Source organism: Rhineura floridana, chromosome 1 (genome assembly GCF_030035675.1).
Source record: "Rhineura floridana isolate rRhiFlo1 chromosome 1, rRhiFlo1.hap2, whole genome shotgun sequence".
Lineage (NCBI taxonomy): Eukaryota > Metazoa > Chordata > Lepidosauria > Squamata > Rhineuridae > Rhineura > Rhineura floridana.
The window spans coordinates 149,310,628-149,332,782 of NC_084480.1; the positions used below are offsets into that span (position 1 = coordinate 149,310,628).

The following is a 22,155-nucleotide window of genomic DNA, read 5'->3' on the forward strand; positions in this document are numbered from 1 at the left end:
GGTGGGGGTTGCTGTGGTTTCTCACCCACACTTTGTTGGTTACTTTCTATGAATCCCTGTCTCACAGAACCCAGAGGAAATCCAAAGACCCCAGACGCTGCTGAGATTTAATCTCTCTGCCACCCACTCCTTCCTTGACATGCCACTTGCACCCTTCTCTATGGTGGAGAAGGGGCACAGCAACACTGGTTTACAGGTGAAGAGACAGAAAGACATGTATTGTGGGCAAGACAGCAAATACCACAACCATCACAGAGCCATGTCTGAATACAGCATGAGGCACATCATTTAAAACTCACGGAGGCAGCCTAAACATGAAGCAACAGAAGGCAGTCTCAGGCAGTGAATTTTGAGTCCCAGTAAGAATGCAGAGAATGAGAGAGATGTATCTGACATATGGGGCACAATCCACCAGGATGTTCTCCTGTACAAGCCCCCCACCCCACCCCCTGATCTCCATTCTGATCCACTCTTCATGTTGTATGGTTTCAGTAAGAATAGGGTTCTTCCATGCCTATAATTAGCTAAGGAAAAACAAAACACTGAACTGCACATGCATATTAAGTGAATGTCTATTTTGGCCCTGAAGCTGTGTCTGAGATTAGTTAAGAAAAACAAGCTACATGCTACATAATGAAGCAAATTTTTAGTATGACCCTTCCATCCATCCGATGATTCCACATTGGATGATTCCACAATAAACTAGTCCTAAAGTGCTATCACACATTCATCTTCTTGTCAAAGAAATTCAGATTGATATCACAGTGGTGGCATCTTTGTAAAAGCTTGGGGGGTGGGAGGCAAGGCAATGTCCTCTGTGGAGCCACCCAAATTATTTATTTATGAATCACCTTTTGCCTGGACCTCAAGGCAATTTACACGCATACCATAAAAACAGAACACCTAAGGCAGAAACCTTTTCATTCATCTAGAAAAGCTTGTTGAAACAAAGATTCTTCCATTGTTGTGCTTACCGCACTTTGGTCTGTGGCCCACGAGATGTGCACTGAGCCCTCCGCCTGCTTAATATATCAGAACACATGAGGATCAGACACTGGAGTAGCCTAGCTAGAAGACTTTAAGCTGATAATTTCAATTTTAAAAAATTGTATGAAAGCCACAGAAACAAACCTACATATTAGTCAAATGGATGTATCCCAACTGGCCCTTCTTTCAATGTTTCATGGTCCTAATGTAAAGATATTGTTGAAGGACTTGGTGGTATATTTATTGTTTACAGCATGGCTGTCTATCTCTCAAAAATTGAAAACTTTAGACAAACTGGATCTCTCTGTGTGGTACAAGAATACTTGGAATGTTGCTATTCTAGAAAAAGATCACACTCTCCTTATGTTTGCTTCAGGGACAAGGCTAACACATTTCATATTGTTTGGTGGGACTTTAATTCCATATGGTTCAGAACATCAGTTACAACAGCAACTGCACCGGTGAAAGGGATGAAAGTGTTACTTGTTTTAGGAAGAGAAGGGAAGATTGCCAGAGGAGGAAGGGAGTTTGGATAGTGGTTTTTGTGGAAAGTTTCAAGGCAAGAATCACAAGGAAACAATTAGAAGACTAGGAGAGGGCATTGCTAGGGAATGAGCTGAAGTTCATGAGTAGCAAAGTTGGTTAAGGAGAACCTGAGATTTTGGGCTGAAACAGCAAAAAGAGGAAAGGAGCACAGCAAGGGGAAGCAAGAGAGCAGATCACTGCAAGGCAAGAGGGACTTGATGAGGCTTGAAATCAGAATCTGGGGGAAGGAAAGAGAGGGTAGATCCAGAGAGACTGGACAGCAAAAGACCAAACGGGAATGGGAAGAGAGAGACCACATGTTAAGATGCCTGCAGAGCTTGGAAAAGTTACTTTTTTGAACTACAATTCCCATCAGCCCAATCCAGTGGCCATGCTGGCTGGGGCTGATGGGAGTTGTAGTTCAAAAAAGTAACTTTTCCAAGCTCTATGGGGATGGGGGGGAGGAGGTTTGCCCTATGGAGGAGAGAGTTAGAGAGAGGTAGTAGATGGCTGGTGTCTTTTAGAGGAGATACAGGTGGGGGGCAAGGGGGGAAATGAAGGATTTTGCTAGCCAATGGACTTTCCAGGAGAGAGAGAAGGGAGATTTAATACCGGTCCTTATTTCTCCGAGGCTGCAGTTTATTAGGAGTGGTGGTATAAAGGCTTCTTCAACATGGGAGTGAGAAATAGCACAGGGTAGAAGAGAGAGAGGAACCACAAGAAATGTTCTTATTTGGAAAGACAGGTCTTTTAAGGGAGTCTGAAGATTCCTAGGTGAAAAGCATCACCTTTTATGCGCAAGCTGGGCTTAAAATTTAAATAAAAACAAAGGCAGCACATCCTGTCTTTCTGAAAGTACTCAGGTGTTAAACATTTTTAAATGCTGCCAGCCAAGAAGAATTTGCCCTAAATGTCTGAGAAATGGCTTCTAAAAATACATCTTTATTCCACTAAAACAACTAGATTAGTAATTGCGGGGAGGGGGGGAGAAGGAAGGAGTGACATTTTACGTAATCATATTTTGACTTAACACTTTCAGAAGAAGTCTGATACTCTTTTGTTTAACTTTATAAACGATAAGAAGGATAGCAGAGATTAACAGTGAAAGGAGACAGCAATCAGTGGAGTTAGCTGCAACAGGAAGTGTTGCAACTCAGCTTGCTTGAGAGGCCATGACTGGGTTCCTGTTATGGGGGCTCTCCTTTTTCCTCTCCAGGTTTCTTTCTCAGATGCAGGCTATCATAGCAGAAGCTAGATGTTAGGGTTGCTGTGTAATGCAACTTTAACGCCAACCTGCAACATGGGACCACACATATCCATCTTGCTGTTTGGCTCTGTAAGGGAAGATGTAAGGAAAGACAGGAGTCCTGCACCTTTAATGACAGGAGATAAGATCCTGATAGACCCAGAAGTGGGTGCATGCATGAGAAGTGTTGAACCTACTGAAATTCCCTTTTCTGCATAACTATTAAAGTTATGGGAGGATTGTTCACCCTGACCTCTGGTCACCCTCTTGTCTTTTTTTTTTTTATTAAGGGAAAAATCCTAAAGCAAGAAAATGGTGGTGACACCACTGCTCTTATGTTGGGATGCGACCCACTATTGGGTCCTGACTGAAGGCCAATGTAGATTTTTGCTGTTTCACATTATGGTGCCATCCCCAGGGCACCATTATTCCCTGCTCTGCAGACATTGTTATGGCAATGGGACTGCAGGCTGCAGCCCAGTGGCAGAGCACCTGCTATGCATGCAAAATGTCTCAGGTTCAATCCCCAGCAACTCCAGGAAAGAATGGGAAAAGAACCCTGCCTAACCCCGGAACATATGCTGCCAATAATTTTGCCAGGTCCAAAGCATCCCAAACCCTGAGATTTCAGGGGCCCTAGTGATGTCATTAAGCATGATACGTTAAGCATCAACCACAGTTGCTTGGAGCATATCACTCAAACAAAAGAAAATATCTGATTGGAGATCAAGATAGAAATCTAAGCTAAATGAGGGTGTTTCCAGGGAAGTGACAGGGTCGTTCCTTCTCACCTGCTTAGAGAGCCTGGGTAAGGAACATTAAATCTAGCCTACTTGCTTCTGGCAAGAAGGGTTTAAGTGCCCTCAGGCCAGGCCAGTCACCAGAAGGCCATTGCAGGAAGAAAGCCTACTGTTGTGGAGATGTTAGATGGGAGCAGTCGGGAGCAAAGATGGATGCCCTAAAGGCTGCAATTCTAAACACATTTACTAAGGGACTAAGCCCCACAGAACTCAACAGGACTGAGTAGGTATTGTTAGGATTGTGCTGTTGGTAAGGCTTGACTAGGGACCCTCTGCAAAGATATCCATATCAAAGCAGGGTTGGCTACCCCCTGCCTGGAATGCCCTGCCTGCCTTTTAATATGGCTGCTCCAAACCTCTTTACAGACTTGACCCTTCACTGCACGGAGAGGTTTGAAAAATGTATAAGAGTTATGAAGATTATCTACTCTTTCCTGCCTACTCTATGGGCTGCTATAAAGTCACTTTGACATCCAACCCAATTCCAGTGAGTAATAACTGAGAGACAGAAAACACACATGGTTTGGCCTACCTTCACAGGCAGAAGATTGGAAGCAACAGTAATTGAAGCCACACTTTCCAGTATGTGAATTCTCCTTTACCACTACTGGGCAAGAAATAAACCATCATGCAGATAACAAGATGCATCATCTGTGGGTTTAAGGGGGTTGAGCTGACCACATGGAACCACTGTTGTTGCTTCTATGGGTGTAAGGGAGTAAGGTCTGTGGTAAATGAAATGCAAATAGAAAAACAAAAACAAAAGACAGTGATGATTTCCTAAATGCAATACCCAGAGCTTGGAAGATTACTTTTAAAAAGTAATAAATTACCGTTAGTTACATGGCCCCCCAAAAGTAGTAATTACCGTTACAATTACAATTGCTCTGAAAGTAACTGATTACTTTACTTTTGCTCAAAAGTAATTGCTACAATTACATTTTCGTTACTATTTTTTAAAAAAAATTGCCTACAAGTGCTGGCCTTGGCTGCTGCACATCTAAGTAGCCTAAAACAACATTAAAAATAAGCACACACACACAGAGGGTAGTAGAATAAATTTTTTTATCCATAAGATTAACAGAATGGCATAACAGAATCTCACATCCCTTCACCCCACCCCCAGCAATGATGATACTCGAACACACATATTTGTGTATATAAATATTGCCTCCAGCTCTTTTCTCATTCCACTCCTGTCAATTTTTAAACAATTGTTTTCTCCACCCCGTCTCGCTTGTCGCCTCCTAAGCACCCATAGAGCATGAAGGAAGAACAGCGCTGCACAGAAACCCAATTTGAAGCACATGATTTTTATTCACAAATCAGTGGAGCAGAAGACTTCCCCTGTTCCCCCCCAAGTAATGTGCAGAAGTAATGCTGGAAACATTACAATTACTCCTCAAAAGTAATGAAGTTACTACTCGTTCTATTACCAGCAAAATGTAATGAAGTTACCCACTTGTTACTCAAAAAAGTAATAAATTGCAAGTAATTCGTTACTTGTAACTAGTTACTTCCAAGCTCTGGCAATACCATACCAACCACAACAAGATTCCTATGAGTAAGACAGAAAACTCAACATCCTACAACCAGTCAGGGTTCCTAACCAAAACTAAAAAAATTGTGGCAGCCAGCCAGCCAAGGTCACAGAAATCCCCATACAGCACAACCTGACCCAGGGGCTGCAGTTAGTACAGAATGCTGCGACACGATTGCTGACATGAGTGAGACCCTATCAGCATATAATAACTGTGCTCTGAAATCTGCACTGGTTGCTGATTTGCTACCAGGCCAAGTTCAAGGTGTGGTTTCCATGTCATGGGTTCCACACAGTACTTGTTCTGCTCTTGTAAGAAATCAGTTCTTTAGTGTGGCAGTACCTACAGTTTGAAACTCCCTGCCTATTTAGATTAAGCAGAAACTTCATGAACTCATTTTGGCACCTGCTAAAAGCATTTTTGTTTAGGCAAGCCTACCCAGGCATGTAGAAGCTATTCTGTTTTTTATCTGGTTTTAACTGATTGTTGGTTTTAAATACCTGTATTTAAATGTTTTTGCCAATAATTTTATTGTTTTAATTTCTTCTATAAACCGCTTTAAGGTTTTTTACAATAAAGTGGTATATTTGTTGTTGTTGTTATGTGCCTTCAAGTCGGTTATGACTTATGGCGACCCTATGAATCAGCGACCTCCAATAGCATCTCTCATGAACCACCCTGTTCAGATCTTGTAAGTTCAGGTCTGTGGCTTCCTTGATGGAATCAATCCATCTCTTGTTTGGCCTTCCTCTTTTTCTATTCCTTTCTGTTTTTCCAGCACTATTGTCTTTTCTAGTGAATCATGTCTTCTCATTATGTGTCCAAAGTATGATAACCTCAGTTTCATCATTTTAGCTTCTAGTGATAGTTCTGGTTTAATTTGTTCTAACACCCAATTATTTGTTGTTGTTTTTCGCAGTCCATGATATGCTCAAAGCTCTCCTCCAACAATACATTTCAAATGAGTTGATTTTTCTCTTATCCACTTTTTTCTCTGTCCAACTTTCACATCCATACATAGAGATCGGGAATACCATGGTCTGAATGATCCTGACTTTAGTGTTCAGTGATACACCTTTGCATTTGAGGACCTTTTCTAGTTCTCATAGCTGCCCTCCCCAGTCCTAGCTTTCTTCTGATTTCTTGACTATTGTCTCCATTTTGGTTAATTACTATGCCAAGGTGTTGATAGTCCTTGACAAGTTCAATATCCTCATTGTCAACTTTAAAGTTACATAACTCTTCTGTTGTCAATACTTTAGTCTTCTTGACGTTCAGCTGTAGTCCTGCTTTTGTGCTATCCTCTTTAACTTTCAACAGCATTCATTTCAAATCATTACTGGTTTCTGCTAGTAGTATAGTATCGTCTGCATATCTTAAATTATTGATATTTCTCCCTCCAATTTTCACACCTCCTTCATCTTGGTCCAATCCCGTTTTCCATATGATATGTTCTGCATATAGATTAAACAAGTAGGATGATAAAATACACCCGTCTCACACCCTTTCCGATTGGGAACCAACCAGTTTCCCATATTCTGTCCTTACAGTAGCCTCTTGTCCAGAGTATAGGTTGCGCATCAGGACAATCAGATGCTGTGGTACCCCCATTTCTTTTAAAGCATTCCATAGTTTTTCATGATCTACACAATCAAAGGCTTTGCTGTAATGTATAAAGCACAGGGTGATTTTCTTCTGAAATTCCTTGGTCCGTTCCATTATTCAATAGGGGGAAACTACACTTCCCAGGATTCTTTGGGAGAAGTCATGTGCTTTAAATGCGAGTTAGAAGTGCTTTAAATGTATAATGTGGATCTGCATTACTACATAAATTTTGCCTGCATATAAATCACTTTAATTAAATTTTAAAATGGAAATAAGCTACCAAGTTTACTGGATGACCATGGGCTACGCACCATTTCTCAGTGTAATCTGCTCCTCAGGGTGAAGACAACAGAGGGGGACCATGATCACTCCATGGAAGAAGGGCACACTTAAAATGTAGAGGAAATAATAATTTGTAAATAGCAATTTACAACCATAGTGTTAAAACAGATACATATCAAGACATAGTATGAAAAAATATTTATATAAGCATGAATGTCAAAGATGTTTATTATTTATACAACCTGTAAAGATATTTATAGTGCATTCCTATGGATGTTTACTCAGAACCAAGTCCCAATGTATTCAGTGGGGCTTACTCAAACAAGGAAGCATGCATAGGACTGCAATTCAATGACAAGGAACTTAACTAACCCAATCCAAAATTCAGAATCACACCACTTTAAGCTATTTTGCAACTGTTTTATACTTGTTATATGGTAATTGGATTTTAAATGGCTTTATTTCTTGTTGTGAGCTGCCTTGGTTTCCAATGCTACCTCACAGGGTTGTTGGAAATAAATCCATAGACATGCACACCGGAGATGTAAAACTACATACACCCCATATAATAGTTCATTGTCAAAACCAGTCGGCCATTAGAGAAATTTTTTTAACGATTAGTTTGCTGCCAAATACAAGCAGTGACACCTAAGTAAGCCCTGCCTAACTGCTTTTTAAAAAAAAGTATCGGAGGGGAAGAAAAAGATTTACAACACAATCCTTTTCTATGTTCACTCAATAGTCCCATCGATTTTCAGCACAATCCTAACCATGTCTACTCAAAAGTAAGTCCTACTGAATTCAATGGGGTTAACTCCCAGGTATGTGGAATTAGCATTGCAGCTTTATTCCCAGAAAAGCTTCATATTTGGAAGGTTTTCAAAACAGGTTATGAATAAGACAAATAAACTACCCTCTTCAACAGTCCAGTAAAATTTAAACTTGTTTGACTCCTGAATTAGAAAAGTATAACACAGTAGCATGTACACTTTTTAAAACTTCTGTTCAAAAATTATTTGAAAGATAAAATGTATAATATGCCATTTTTGCAAGTAATTAAAAACCTTTATGTACACTTTTATTATAATTATAACTAAAATTGTTTACTGTGTATGCCCACCAAGATCCTGCCATGATCTTCTGTTGTAGTGCAATCCTATGCATGTTTACTCAGAAGCAAGTCCCAATCCTATACAGTGAAAGTACTCTTTATGCTGCTGAAAGCCATATATTTACTGAATTCCTGATGTGAGACAATCAGTAAAAGGAAACTCTTCTCAGAACTTGAAATGGAGTTTAGGTATTGCCAGAGGTTAACAAATCTTGTCAATCACAACCCTGACTTCACTCATTGGCTAACAACCTGAAAGGGCAGGGATTAGAGCAGCCAATACTAACAGACTTTTTTGGGGGGGTGACGTTTTTGTTTTTATCTTTTGAACCAGACCGCCTAGAAACTTATTTTTTTTAAAAAAAATGAAAGCTAAACTTAATCAGGAGATTAATGTGATTCACCCATAGACAAGGAGAGGACCCCCAAAAGCCAGAGTCTCCAGGCAAAAACCGGACACCTGGCAACCCTAGCTGCCAGTCAGTGTAGACAATGCTGAGCTAGATGGACCAATGGTCTGACTTAGTATAAGGCAGCTTCCTATGTTTGGCTTCCAAGAAAGCTTAAGCACAATACGTCTTGTTAACCACCAGAGACTTGCTCCTAAAACTACAGACAGGGGCCCAATAGGAATGCCTGTTTGGGCTGTCCAATGGAAAGAGCAAAACCCCCAATCACCAAAGACTATCTTGCTGCAGCATGCTGTCAACAGCTTCAAAGACAAGAAGCTCTCTGTCTCAGCCAGAACACCTGACACCTGTGGCAGTTTGTAGAGAGAGCTTCAGCTGGCATGCAGAGACCAATACTGAACTCTAATGAATAGCTTTGCAAATGACAGCTCCTATTATTCCCCTGCTGTGGCAAGACCACTAGTGAAAAACAACCTTGCAGGATCAGACAGAAGTCAGAGAAGATGCTTGGCCAGACCCAGAAGGCTGATCCGATAGCATGAGGAAGGGTATGAAATGAATTGGAATGGCCACTATGGGCACTTCCAGACAGTTGCTATTTTGGGGTGGGCTTCAATCACATCCCAGCAAATTCAGGGTGTACAATTAAATCTTGATTTGGAGCTCTTGCAAAACAAACCCACTTCTCCCAATATTTCTGATGTGGAAAGTGATGGGAGAATGTACTTGAAAGTGTGGGATAACAAATGCTTGACGCAACTGTCATCTGATCCCCCTACAAACAAGTCAGGATGAATGTTCCTTAAACATCTGGAAGTGGCAAAGCATTCCGATTCAGCAGCAGTTCTCAAAACATACCAAGTGAGGCTTGCTCCAGCCACTTCTAAGGTATTTCCGTTGACAACCAGACCACGTTAGCCAACTGTTTTCCTGCCAGAGGATCCTGCTGTGTGTCTGAAAGCAGAAAGCAGAAAGTAGAAGGTATGTCTTCTCCCACCCACTGTAAAGCATCAGTGAGAGGAAAGCACAGCTGCAGCTTGAGTTTCTGCATCGTCCAGCTAATAAAGACATATGAACTTCTGTCAAGAACAAGGATTACCCTGCTGGATTAGACCAAGCTCCATCTAGCCTCGCATGTTTTGTTTCCGAGAGGCCAGATGCTCCATCAAAACTCACAAGCAGGGCGACTTCCCAGGAGGATCCCTACGCCTGTGCAGCCTCTGAGACGGGCTCCCGTCTTGGATGAAACTCATCCAGTTTAAATTCAGTCAGAAGGCTCTTTTCTGACTGGGAATAATTTCTTCTGGTTAAAGAAGAAACGTGAGATTCCCCACATAGCTTTGTTTTGATTGTTGGAGTCTGGAATTCGTCAGAATTGTCTGTCTTCCAGCAGCTCAGACAGAGCGAGGATTTTTATGCTAGCTCAGCTGGATAAGTGACCCTTTTTTTTTATACGGATTAACAGGCAAACATCCTCCTGTCTACATTCATCATTTTCTTATCTATACAGCTAAAGAGATTTGTCAAAGTAACAGCAATTGAGATAACCTAGGTGAGGTAAGACTTTCCTTTTTTTGTTCGCGGAGCTAGGGGGGAAGAAAATATAAATAGCTTATCTTTTTTTTTTATTGCAAAAAGCTGACATGGAAAATGGCATTCTAAAGATTACAACGGGCGAGAGATTTCTGATTGGAGGAGATAAGAAATCTTTTTGATCTATGGCTGGGACTACTTTTTGATCTACTTTTTTTTTGACGAATCTGCTCATTCTCTCTGCTACTAGCTATTTCGACGCTGTGAACTAAAGCTGTTCTTACACTTTCAGGCAGATAAGAGATAAGGGCTGTCTAGCGTGTGACGTTAGTTTGTTGGAAAAATTAACTCCTTTGTAACTGGTTAAAGAAATAAGCTGCTCTTTGTTTGGGACATTGAAAATTGAAGGAGTTTTGTTCCTTTGGCTTTAAGAATGACAATTAAGAAGACCATGGATGTACAAGAAGGGACTTTATCTCTAGACATGTTTCAGAAAATAATGAATGGGATTAACTCAATAAAACAAGAACTGAGAAATAATAGACAAGCGTGGAGATTTGAATTTTACGAAATGAGACAGGAGCTGAAAGAAACTCAGGATTCTATGAGAAAGGAGAATAAAGATAGATCTGGAAAACAAAAAAAAAAGATGAAAGAGAAATTAAAGGCAAGGTTCAAACTATGGAGATTGGCTTAATTATGGACATGAAAAAAGATTTGGATTTCCTGGCTGTGATAGATCCTGGAGACAAATATTACAGTTTGGAATTCAGCGCTGTCCCTGAAGGAATTGAAGAGATTGGAGATAAAGATATTATCGGTTCAAAAAAATTCTTGGACTGGAAGGATCTGATGGAACTTGAAATGGAGAAAGTTAACAGAATTAATCCCTGTTTTGTGTCAATGGAAAAACCTTCAAGAGATGTACTAGTGTATCACGTGGAAAAGAGGAACAGAGATGCGGCTTTGCAACAATACTTCAGTGATACGTTTGGATTTGATGGTAAGAAAATATCTGTGATGGAGGAAATTCCTATCAGACTTTTATTATATGACTATGACAGCAAGATTTTTGGGTGCGTAAAGATGGAAGATGGACCCAATATGGATAATGACAGAAGAGCGATTTAAAATCACTGGACTTAGTAGATTTGATGAGTTGGATTAATTGGCATGTTTATTTAGAAAAAAAATTGATTGACATATATCTCAAGGATTGGAAACTTCTCTTTGACTTTTTGTGGAAGATTAAAATGATATGATGTTAATGAGATTTGAAACCAACTAAGATAACTGTTGGAGGAAGGTGATTTTATAATCTATTAAGAGATAGGTCTGTTACATATTATAGATTTATAGTTGAATTATAGTGTTTTGAAATTACTGGATTTAGTAGATTTGATGAGCTGGATTAATTGGCATGTTTATTTAGAAAAAAAATTGATTGATATATATCTCAAGGATTGGAAACTTCTCTTTGACTTTTTGTGGAATATTAAAATGATATGATGTTAATGAGATTAGAAACCAACTAAGATAACCGCTGGAGGAAGGTGATTTTATAATCTATTAAGAGATAGGTTTGTTATATATTATAGATTTATAGCTGAACTATGACAAATCGGAAGTCAATATTTTTAGATATATGTATTATTATTTTTTTGTATTGTATTAGTTATTGATTTGTGTTGTTTTCTTTTTGTATTATTTTGGTTTTGAAAATTAGAATAAAAATTAATTGAAAAAAAAAAACTCACAAGCAGGGCACAAAGGTGATGGTCATTCCTCATTTGTTTCTCCAAGAATATCACATCTGATACTCAAAGCTAAAGATGTGTCTATCATGGATAATACCTGTTAACACAGACCTTTCTTCAATGAATGGAGTTGGCTGGCCTGGAATTCAGCTTTCCTTTTGAAATGCCTACTGCAAGTAACACAGAGAGCCTGTGTGGTGTAGTGGTTAGAGGGCTTATCCAAACGGAGCGGGATAATCCACGGTTTCCATATTCAGTTTGTCATCTGATAGTCCTCACTTTGCCGTTTAGTTCGCTCTTTCCCAATTTAAAAAAAATGTTTTTTTGCACCTGCACACGCAGCGGTAAGACCCCTACATTTTATTTTTGCTTTTTCCAAGCTCCACCTCTAAAACCTCCCCCTATCAACCAATTGGTCAGCAAAAAAATGACGTATGCTCCTCTCCCCCTTTGCAAGGAAGCACAATATGGCTGTAAAGTTCTGGCCTGGGAAAGAAAGGCTGCTGGTCGGTTTCATGCCTGCCTTCCAACCAAGAATGAAATTGACAAAGCTTTGGGGAACAGGCTTGAAACCAACCAGAAGCCCTTTCCTTGTTTGCATTTGTGATATTACACTTAAACGAACCTATGCTTTTCTGCCTTTATTGATATTTAAGGAGATACACATGCTGGCAATTGCACTTATTTCTCCAAAAAAGCAAGAAACGTGTCCTCCCCCTCCTTCTCCCTTTCCTTCCCACAGAGAATGAAATTGACAAAGCTTTCCAGAGCAGGCTTGAAACCGACTAGAAGCCCTTTTCTTGTTTGCATTTAGGATAATACACTTAAAGGAATGTATGCTTTTCTCATTTGAAGCAAAAACCTCAGCAAGTAGAATGAAATTGACAAAGATTTCGGAGGCAGGCTGAAACCGACCACTCCCCCTTTCTCGCTTGCTGTGCATTGCAGATCTCACCCAGAGCGGCCGCCCAGTTTGCAGGCTGGCAAAAAATAAAATGCATCTGCGCAGTAGTTGCAGACCCCCCCCCCAACACCCCACCATTGCGATGATTGGTTCAATTTTCCCGGGCTTATTCTTGCACATGCACAAAAGTGCAGATATGTGATTGGCTGGAATGAGGAGAAGGGGCAAGGGGAAACGCCCAAGAACCGCCCATCAGCTGTAACATCCACGGTGTTGCATCCTAACTCCTGAAGGCACAGCGGATGATTCTCGATTTTAAACAGCAAATCACATTTTTGCCGGTATTGCAAGGAGCGGATTTAACCTGCGAAAATGCGTAACAGCGCGAGACGTCATTTGGACGACCGAAAAATAATGAACACACATAGTGGGCGTGTCACACATTTTGCAGTCATCTGGATGAGCCCTAAGGTTCAATTCCCACTCAAGCCATGAAGCTCACCTCTCAGACTAATCTACCTCACAGGGTTGTTGTGGGGATTAAATGAGCAGGGGGAGAAGAGTTCCTTGGAGAAAAGATGGACTATAAACGCAATTATTATTATTAACAATAATAATATATCATAGTGAGCGCTGAATTCCATGGTGCTGTCCTAGGTAAACTAACTTTTAAAGAGACAGATTTTCTAGATCCATCTTGCCACCATGTCAATGTTTGGATGATACCATATAACTTTTGGGCTCACAAGGCTACTGAGGAATTTGGAAATGAAATGATCTCCTGTTTCTCTTCCTGACCATTCCCTGTTAAAGCATAACACTCTACTGCTAGGAAGCCCTTTTCAAGTTGTTAACGTTTTGATTGTCCTACTTGATTGTGCTATTATGTAATATATAATATGTAATAGATGAACCGAAACGTTATAGGAACGTTGGGCATCTGGAGTGAGCTGAATCCATGAAACATGGATGCACTACTCTTCATGCCAAAACAGATGTCACGAGCAGACCATGCTAGAATGCCAAATGAAGCCAAGAACTTGACAAATAACTACAAAGACATGGGGATCAGTGATTCATCCTTGGGTTAAGAGTTAATCAGCCTTCCCTAATCTGGAGCCCTCCTGATGTGTCCCAAAACATCTGTGGGTAACCAGGCTGGAGAAGGCTCTGTTAATTAAGAGTACCCACTGATCTCTACAGGACAACATTGCAAGAAGTTGACTGAGAATTTCACCTACTGCCCTAGTTCCATAAGACAGTGGTTATACCTTCTATATTTTTCACATTATGTATCTGCCACTGAGCCCTAACCATCAGTTGTTGCAAAGGACTTTGGAGTGTGCTGTTATTCAGCTTATGCAGGATGTGGGCCAGGGATTGCCCACATGAACTATGTGCTATAGAACATACCTGGAGGTGCCAGGATTTTCTGGGCCCAATACACTATTTATGGATGGGACCCTCTGACTCACTTGTAAAGGAAGACACAGATTTGCATAAAATGTGCATATGTTTGGGGCCATAAGCAAATTTGTGTCCTGTTTTGCTGGTAGAGTGAAGGACCCAAAAATAATTCAGCAACCACACATATAGCATGTCTGACAGACAGAATGTGAACAGGTGAAGCTTTTTCCATAATTGTATTTTCAGAAAATGTTAACCTGTTGAATTTCTGCCTGCCACACAGCTGTTAAAGGCACCAGAACCCTACTTTCCCTTGATGCCAACCCTTAACCAAAGCCTAGACTGCATTTTGTACCCACTTACCTGGGAGTAAGCCCCATTAAACACAAAGAGACTTACTTCTGAGTAGACATGTATACTGTTGCACTGTCACTTAAACATACAGATAATTCTTAATGAGTGCCTAGTCTTTAGCTTCGGTACAGCAGGAGACATGCCTAACCCCCTTTGCAAAGTTTTCACAATTTGCAATTGCCATTTGACCAGAAAGTTGGGGGGTGGGGATTCTTTAACATCCACTCACACTTACTGTGTATTTACAGAGAAATCACTTCTGGTGGAAAAATTCAGACAAACTCACTACAGAAAAAAATGCACTCTGGTTGCTAGGAAAAAAGCAGGGGCAAACTATAGACTTTCCGAGCACAAAAAATTGGGACAGACACAGGAAAATTGAATCAAAGGGGAGGGGAAAAACAGCAGCCCTTCAGGACTCCAGGGATTCCTATCACCTGGCATCAAGCAAGTTACATCATGTCAATCTCGTTACATGTCAATCACAGTTCTGGGTTCACTCATTGACTAAAAATACTGAAAGGTGGGGGCAGTCAGACTGTCTCATCTCACAGAAATTGCTTAGAAGGGTACCTCCACAGTTTCCTTCATAACTTTCTGGGAGGGCTAGAGATTTATTCACTAATAGGCAAAAAACCTTGCCATTTAAGAATGTACCTATAGCCAACAGATATTTCTATCAAACTTTAAAAAGCAGAGAAATTGGGCAGTTATAGTGAATACACCAGGGGAACAGGAGACCTGACCTCCTCTCTGAGATATTGCACTGCCCTACAAATTTGTCAAAATGCAAACACAATTTGAGTTGGTCTTTCACAGTCCAATCCACTTCCTGTGTAGCTTGGAAGAATTTGGTAACATGTACCTCTGAGCATATGGTGAGTGGTGGCAACACCTGCAATCAGCCCAAAGAACAGAAACAAGACATGTGCTGTGCTGATCGTGTTTGAGCAGGGAGGAAGCAACAATACTAAAACAGTTGATATAGTTGAGATAGTTACTTTCAATATGTTTGATTTACTTTGCAATTTTAGTGACACATTCACTATAGCTGCCCAATTTTCCTGCTTTTAAAAGTTTGATAGAAATATCTGTTGGCTATAGGTATGTTCTTAAACTGCGAGGTTTTTTGCCTATTAGTGAATCAGTACTCACTGCAGTTACTCTCTGAGGACTGCTTTCTTCCCTCCTGATGTGCTGTGGTGAACTGATAAGATGGAGGCTCACCATAGGTTTGCTGTTTTAGCTTTACTGCAGCTGAAAAATATCCTCTTATGTCCGACCTTTGTATGAGAGAATCTGTTTCTGCTGTGTATTGTGATATTAGTGGAATCTGCTGCAAAATGTTGGAAGGTGGAATGCTGCTGCCTTGTTTTCTGTTCCAGTCAGCCAGCCATGCCCTCCTCTAGAATACTGTTCTTCAACCTTGGGTCCCAGATGTTGGACTACAACTCCCATCATCCTTGGCCATTGACTAATACGGTGCCTTATACGGTGCGGGACCGCAATACCTGCTGGAACGCCTCTCCCAATATGAACCTGCCCATACACTACGTTCAACATCGAAGGCCCTCCTCCGAGTTCCGACTCATAGGGAAGCTCGGAGGATGATAACAAGAACTAGGGCCTTCTCAGTGGTGGCCCCCGAACTGTGGAATAGTGTTCCCGATGAGGTGCGCTTGGCGCCAACGTTGTTATATTTTCGGCACCAAGTTAAAACCTTCCTCTTTTCTCAGGCATTTTAGTTCTTTAGTTTTTTAGTTTTAAATATGTTGTAATTGATCTTAGATTTGTGGATTTTTATATACATGTCCCTTGCACTGATTTATTGGATTTTATTGTGTATATTTATATTTTTCTGTTGTACACCGCCCAGAGAGCTGTGCTAGTCGGGCAGTATAGAAATTCAACAAATAAATAAATAAATTGGCTGAGGTTGATGGGAGTTGTAGCCCAATATGATTTGGGGACCCAAGGTTGAAGAACACTTCTCTAGAGTTCCACTCCACTCCCTGCCCCCCCCCACGAACAGCCAGTCAACATTCTGTGGCTGTTTACTTTTTGGTGAGGTGTCTAAAGATTTTTTTGGTTACTGAACACACTAGTACTTCTGTGTGAACATGCGTAGGGTTGTTTTTGTGCAAGGTCAAACACATGAACCTTCAATATTCTCAGCAGCAGATGGAGAGTGCAATCTTAATCATAGTTATCTATTGTGTGCACAGACTGTACATTTATAAAACATTACAATGTACAGCTCAGCTACTTGTGTACACAGGTACAAAGATTGTACACTCGTTGAATGTCACATGTAACACCCCCCCCCCGAGTTGAGCTGTACATTCATACAGTTATTTGCATCACATGTAACATTCAACAAGTGTGCAATCTCTGGTACAGTGGCTCTCAAACCTTCCCCCTCCATGGACCACTTGAAAATTGCTGAGGAACTTGGCAGACTAATGATTTTTCTGTTTGTTATAGCAATTAAAGCTTATAGCGCAATTAAGACCAAATAAAGCTCCCAGCCCTGATAACATTCCCTCTGAGGTTTTCAACACAAACGCAAAATGGTGGGCTCCTATTCTGGCAGCCTTTTTTTCATACATCGACCATTCAATGAAGATACCTAAGGACTGGGGTGCTGCAATAGTCATCCCAATCTATAAGAAAGGTCCACAATCCAATCCAGCCAATTATAGGCCAATAAGCCTCCTTAACATTATAAGTAAATTATATACAGCCCACCTCTACTCTAAGTTGACCACATGGATGGATCAAAATGATATATTAGCCCCCGAACAGGCAGGTTTTCGTCCTAATCGATCAGTATTAGATCAAGCTTTGATTTTACACCATTTAGTACAAAAATATGTGAATAGGCCAGACGGAGCTTTATACACTGCATTCATTGATTTAAAGAATGCTTTTGATTCAGTGGACAGAGCCAGATTGTGGGTAAAGCTAACTAAGTTAAAGATAGACAAGAGATTACTCTTACTGATTCAAGAACTCCATCATAACACCTCTCTTCAAGTAAGAACTAACAACAAGGGCTACCTCACAAACCCAATTCCAACATTTAAAGGTCTTAAACAGGGCTGCCTTTTGGCACCCCTATTGTTTAACATCTACATTAATGATGTAGTATATAAAATAGCTTCCATATCTTCTCACTTGCCGATCTTAGCAAAGACCCCGAGAAACATCCTTCTTTATGCCGATGATATGGTTCTTATTTCTAAGACCCCAATAGGCTTAAAACGACTAATGTCACAACTATCTGCATATTGCTCGTCGGAGAAGCTGAATATAAATTATCAAAAGACAAAAATAATGACCTTCACTAAAAAAAGATCTATGCACCGTTGGGTAATTAATGGCAATGCCATTGAACAAGTTAATTCCTTTAAATATCTAGGAATAACCTTTCAATCATCAGGCAGCTTTCAGCTACATAACAAACTTGCGATGATTAATGCAAAGAAAACATCGAAAGCATTAACAACCTTCTTTTACACCAAAGGAGGACAATCTATCAAACCTGCATTGAAAATTTTCAACGCAAAAATTATTCCGCAGCTTACTTTTGGGTCCCAAGTGGACTCCAATGACAATCTATCTGAACTAGAAACAGTTCAGAATAATTTCCTGAGAACAATTATGGCGGTCCCAAAATGTGTTCCCAACTGTGTACTAAGACTTGAGTTGGGTGTACAAACCATCGCAACTAGAGTATGGTGGTCCAGAATCAATATGTGGTTAAAACTAATGTTTTAACCAATAGGCCTAGCTCCCCATATTCTAAAGGACAATTGTGAATCAACCTGGGCAAACAACATACTAAACAAAGTAAAAAAGCTTGGCTTCTCTATTCAAGCAATTAATGAATTAGGTTTACTGGCCGCTCGATCTAATATTAGACAGCACCTAAGTGATATTGACGTCCAACATCAGCTAATGCTAATTAAAAAACAAAGATATAATTTAAGCTTTTTAAAACCGATGTCGTATATATCGGACCTCACAATTCCAAAATATCGGAAAGCGTTTACTAGAATGCGTCATAATGTCCTACCCTCATTGCTGCTAGACGGAAGATATAATAATATACCCTATCAAGAGCGTCTCTGCCCATGTGGATCTGGAGAAATTGAGACGAATGCACACGTTCTGTTACGTTGTCCATTTTATCACTCCCAAAGATCACGTATAATTCTCCCTCTTATAGACTCTAAACCGCCCAGATCAGAAGCCCACTGGCTAAATTTTCTATTAGACGATCACTCACCTGAACGAACTTTGGTGGTGGCCAAGTATTCATTAGCTGTAATAAATCAAAGAAAAATTATTCAGAACAAATCTGAGTAGTAACAAATTTTACATGATTTTAAAAGAATCGCAATTCTGTCTGTTTCTTGTACTATAAAGAACAAAAACTCTGTACGAAGAAACTTACCATACATAAGATTAGCCATTTTTATTTTAATTCTTTTAATACTTATTGTTGTTAAATGAAATTTGTATATCCATTTATATTGTATCTTGTCAATTTAAATATATTGTGCTACGAATTGGTCTTGTGACCATAATAAAGGAATGATGATGATGATGATAGCAATTATAAGGCACTGTGCTAGATAGGTATGATTTTTAATTGCATTTTTATGTTATACTTCAGGGGTAAGATTGTGCTGGGATCATCAAGGCGCAAGGTTTCCCACTCACCTTGCCCCCTCACCACTGCTCTTTCTGACATTTTTCTGGGGACAGTTTTTTCTGGGTTTTTAGTTGTAGCTTTTAATTTTTTTTAATATTTTGTTTTACATTTTTGTAAACGGTACTGTCCTTTTCTTACTTATATTTTGTATTTGTACTTATTTTTTTGAGCCTCCTTGAGGACCTTTTTGGCCCAAAGGCAGAATACAAATAAACCATAACATATGTTAGAGATTCTTTTATTTCTTATATATTGCATTTTATTGTATTACTAGGGGCTACTGCCCCTGCTCACTTCCCTCACCACCACCACCGCCTTACCCTCACCAAACTCCCCCATGGTAACCCCTTGTACGTTCCCTTTTCACCTTCTGCAACGGCTAAGGGCCCTCTCTTCCCCAGATTTAGATCTCAGTAAGCCTTCCCCCCCTTTAGACCTGGCTAAGCCACGAACCTTCCCCCTTGCAGACCTTTAGAGCACATGGCCTGGAGATCAAGCGAGTGAAAGACCGAGGGCGGGTGAGCGAGTGGACAGCGGCAGCCTGCGTGAGCTGTGAAGCTGGCTCCTGGAAGGCCTCTTTTCAAGCATGAGGCTTCCCATGAAGTGGGCCATCCTTGTTTGCTCACCACCATCCCGGGCACCCACACTTCCCACCCCAACCTGCTTGCCTCATCTGTTGCCCTGGCAACAGCCTCCCACCCAGGCTGCTGCTGCCGCTGCCACAAAGCCCAATTGTTCACTTACTCACCCCCCCCATCCTCTCATCACCTGCCCAGGCACCCACAGTCTGCACCTCAACCCACTTGCCTTGGCTATTGCACTGCCGCTGCCCTCCTACCCAGGCTGTAGTCACTGCTTAACGTTTGTTCACTTGCCACCCCCCCATCCCCTCACCACAGCCACCTCCCCGGGCACCCTACACCTGGTCAGTCGTCTTTGTATCTTGCTATCCTGCCCTGCCCCTGACATCACTCGTGATGTCATGACAGTGTAACATCTTACATTTTTATTACATAGTAAGACCACTTGAATTCCATAGAATTCAAACTGTAATACAATAAAAGAAATGAAAGAAGCCATCAAAATACAATCAAAAAATCAGCATGAATATTTAATATCAAAGGAAGTGCTATCTCCCATCTTTATCCACAGACACTCTGCAGCCCACCTGCATGAAGATTGCAGACCACTAGTGGGCCACAGTGCACCGTTTGGGAACCCCTGCTCTAGAATATATAGGTTTGCTGCCAGCTATAGGAAATGACTTCAGTGACACATTTAATGCGTCCACTGAAGCAATTTTCTTTTACTGGCAACAAGACATGCTGTGTCTGTCAAGACTTCTTGAAAAACAGATGTGGCAGCAAGTAGAATGTAGCTTTGCTCATTTCATTTTCCCCACACATGGAAATATGTTGATACATGGGGGTGGGGCTGCTGTTGTAGAAGTGGCAATGGGACATGGGTACATTGTTTTTACCGTTTTTCAATGGAAGTGTTTGCAGCTCAGTCATCAGTAACATCCATTTTTATCATTTGTGTCAGCATATTTAGCTTTTAGATAGCACTTACAGTATTCAAGCAACTTTATATACATCCTCTTAGATATCTTCACAACAACCCTACAAAGTAGTCTTGCATTAAAATTGAATGCTTTTACGCACCCTGGAATCCAAATGAATGAGGGGCAGGTTAACAGGCAGATAATGATGATGATGATATTCTAATCTGTAACTTTTCACTATGAGGAAGTTAAGACACATTTACACGAAGTCTTTTGTGCCAAACATCAAAGTCTGAGTTGTAAAAAATGGGAGATTATAGAATCATTTAATGCTCTTTTCATTAAACCCTTTCATATATTTCTGTCAATCTTTTGAAAAAGATTGTTCTGTGCAATGGAGTGTACATGTGTTTTTGTAGGGTTCCTAGTGGATATCCTAGCATGCTTTTGCCTACTGGAAGCTTTAAATATGTGACACAGTGTTTTAACCCTAAAATTGCTGCTACTATATTCAAGCTCCTTTATTAACAAAGAGCAGAAATAAGGATATTTTTGGAACTGGAGCAAATTAGTTATTTAAAAAAAACAAAACCTGAAATTGTTGCTCCTTAAAGTGTGGCATATTCACTGATACTCTGATTTACATAGAAGTAAATTCTATGTGTTCAGTGGCTACTTTCACGTAATTATGATTAACATTTCAGTCTGGGTAAGGTGCTGCAAACGTTAAAAGCACTCCAGTTTGACTTGCACAATAGCAATCCTAGCATGTTCACTCAGAATTAGGAGTGTTCAGAGCATATTTAACCACCACGCGCACACACAAGTCTTCCCCATCAGTGCAAATATACAGAACTCAGCCAATCTTCTACCCAACCCAGATCTATCACACACATAAAACCTGCCTCAACTCGGCTCACCCAATGCTGGGTCTGGAATGGATAAACAAGAAGTCTGGAATGGAGACGTGATCGCGGGGCGGGCGGGTGAGGGGTGTGTCAACTTTTCAACCATCCTGATCGGCTCCAGAGTCCAGACACCGCTGTCGAGGGGAGGGAGCCCTACCCAAGCAAAGGCTAAGCCGGGTAAGTGGTGGGATATCAAATACTCAGCGGATGACTTCCAGCCTATGCTGGTCCCTCCGCAACCTCCTCCTGCCATAGGAACAGGATGAAAGAAAGCGAAATAAGAGGCCACACAACAGCGGTAGCTGCTGCTTCCTCCGACTCGAGGCTGGCAAAGAAAACAGCGCGAGTCTGCCCCTCCCTCCCTCCCTCCCTCCTTGCCTTTGGAGCTTGTTGGGATCTCGCCCGTCCCCAGGATGGCTTTCTCGGTGAACTCAGGGAAGCATTTTGTCCTCTGCTTTCCCTTCTCTCACCGCCTCGGATCAGGAGGTGGTAGAAGCCTGCTCCTCCTTGTGAGCCATCCACTCGGCCCCTCTGCAAAGCACACGGTAAGGTGCCAAACAT

At 40.9% G+C, this 22,155-nt stretch overlaps 1 long non-coding RNA gene across 1 annotated transcript; it reads right to left on the bottom strand.

Annotated features, from left to right (window-relative positions):
• Positions 1-587: 587 nt before the first annotated feature.
• LOC133389428 (uncharacterized) lies at positions 588-18,786 on the bottom strand. The gene is made up of 5 exons (XR_009764108.1): positions 18,754-18,786; positions 9,366-9,461; positions 7,016-7,092; positions 4,091-4,283; positions 588-2,846 (listed from the first exon to the last, which is right to left on the bottom strand). It is a non-coding gene; the product is annotated as an uncharacterized LOC133389428 (long non-coding RNA).
• Between the last annotated feature and the right edge of the window lie 3,369 nt (positions 18,787-22,155).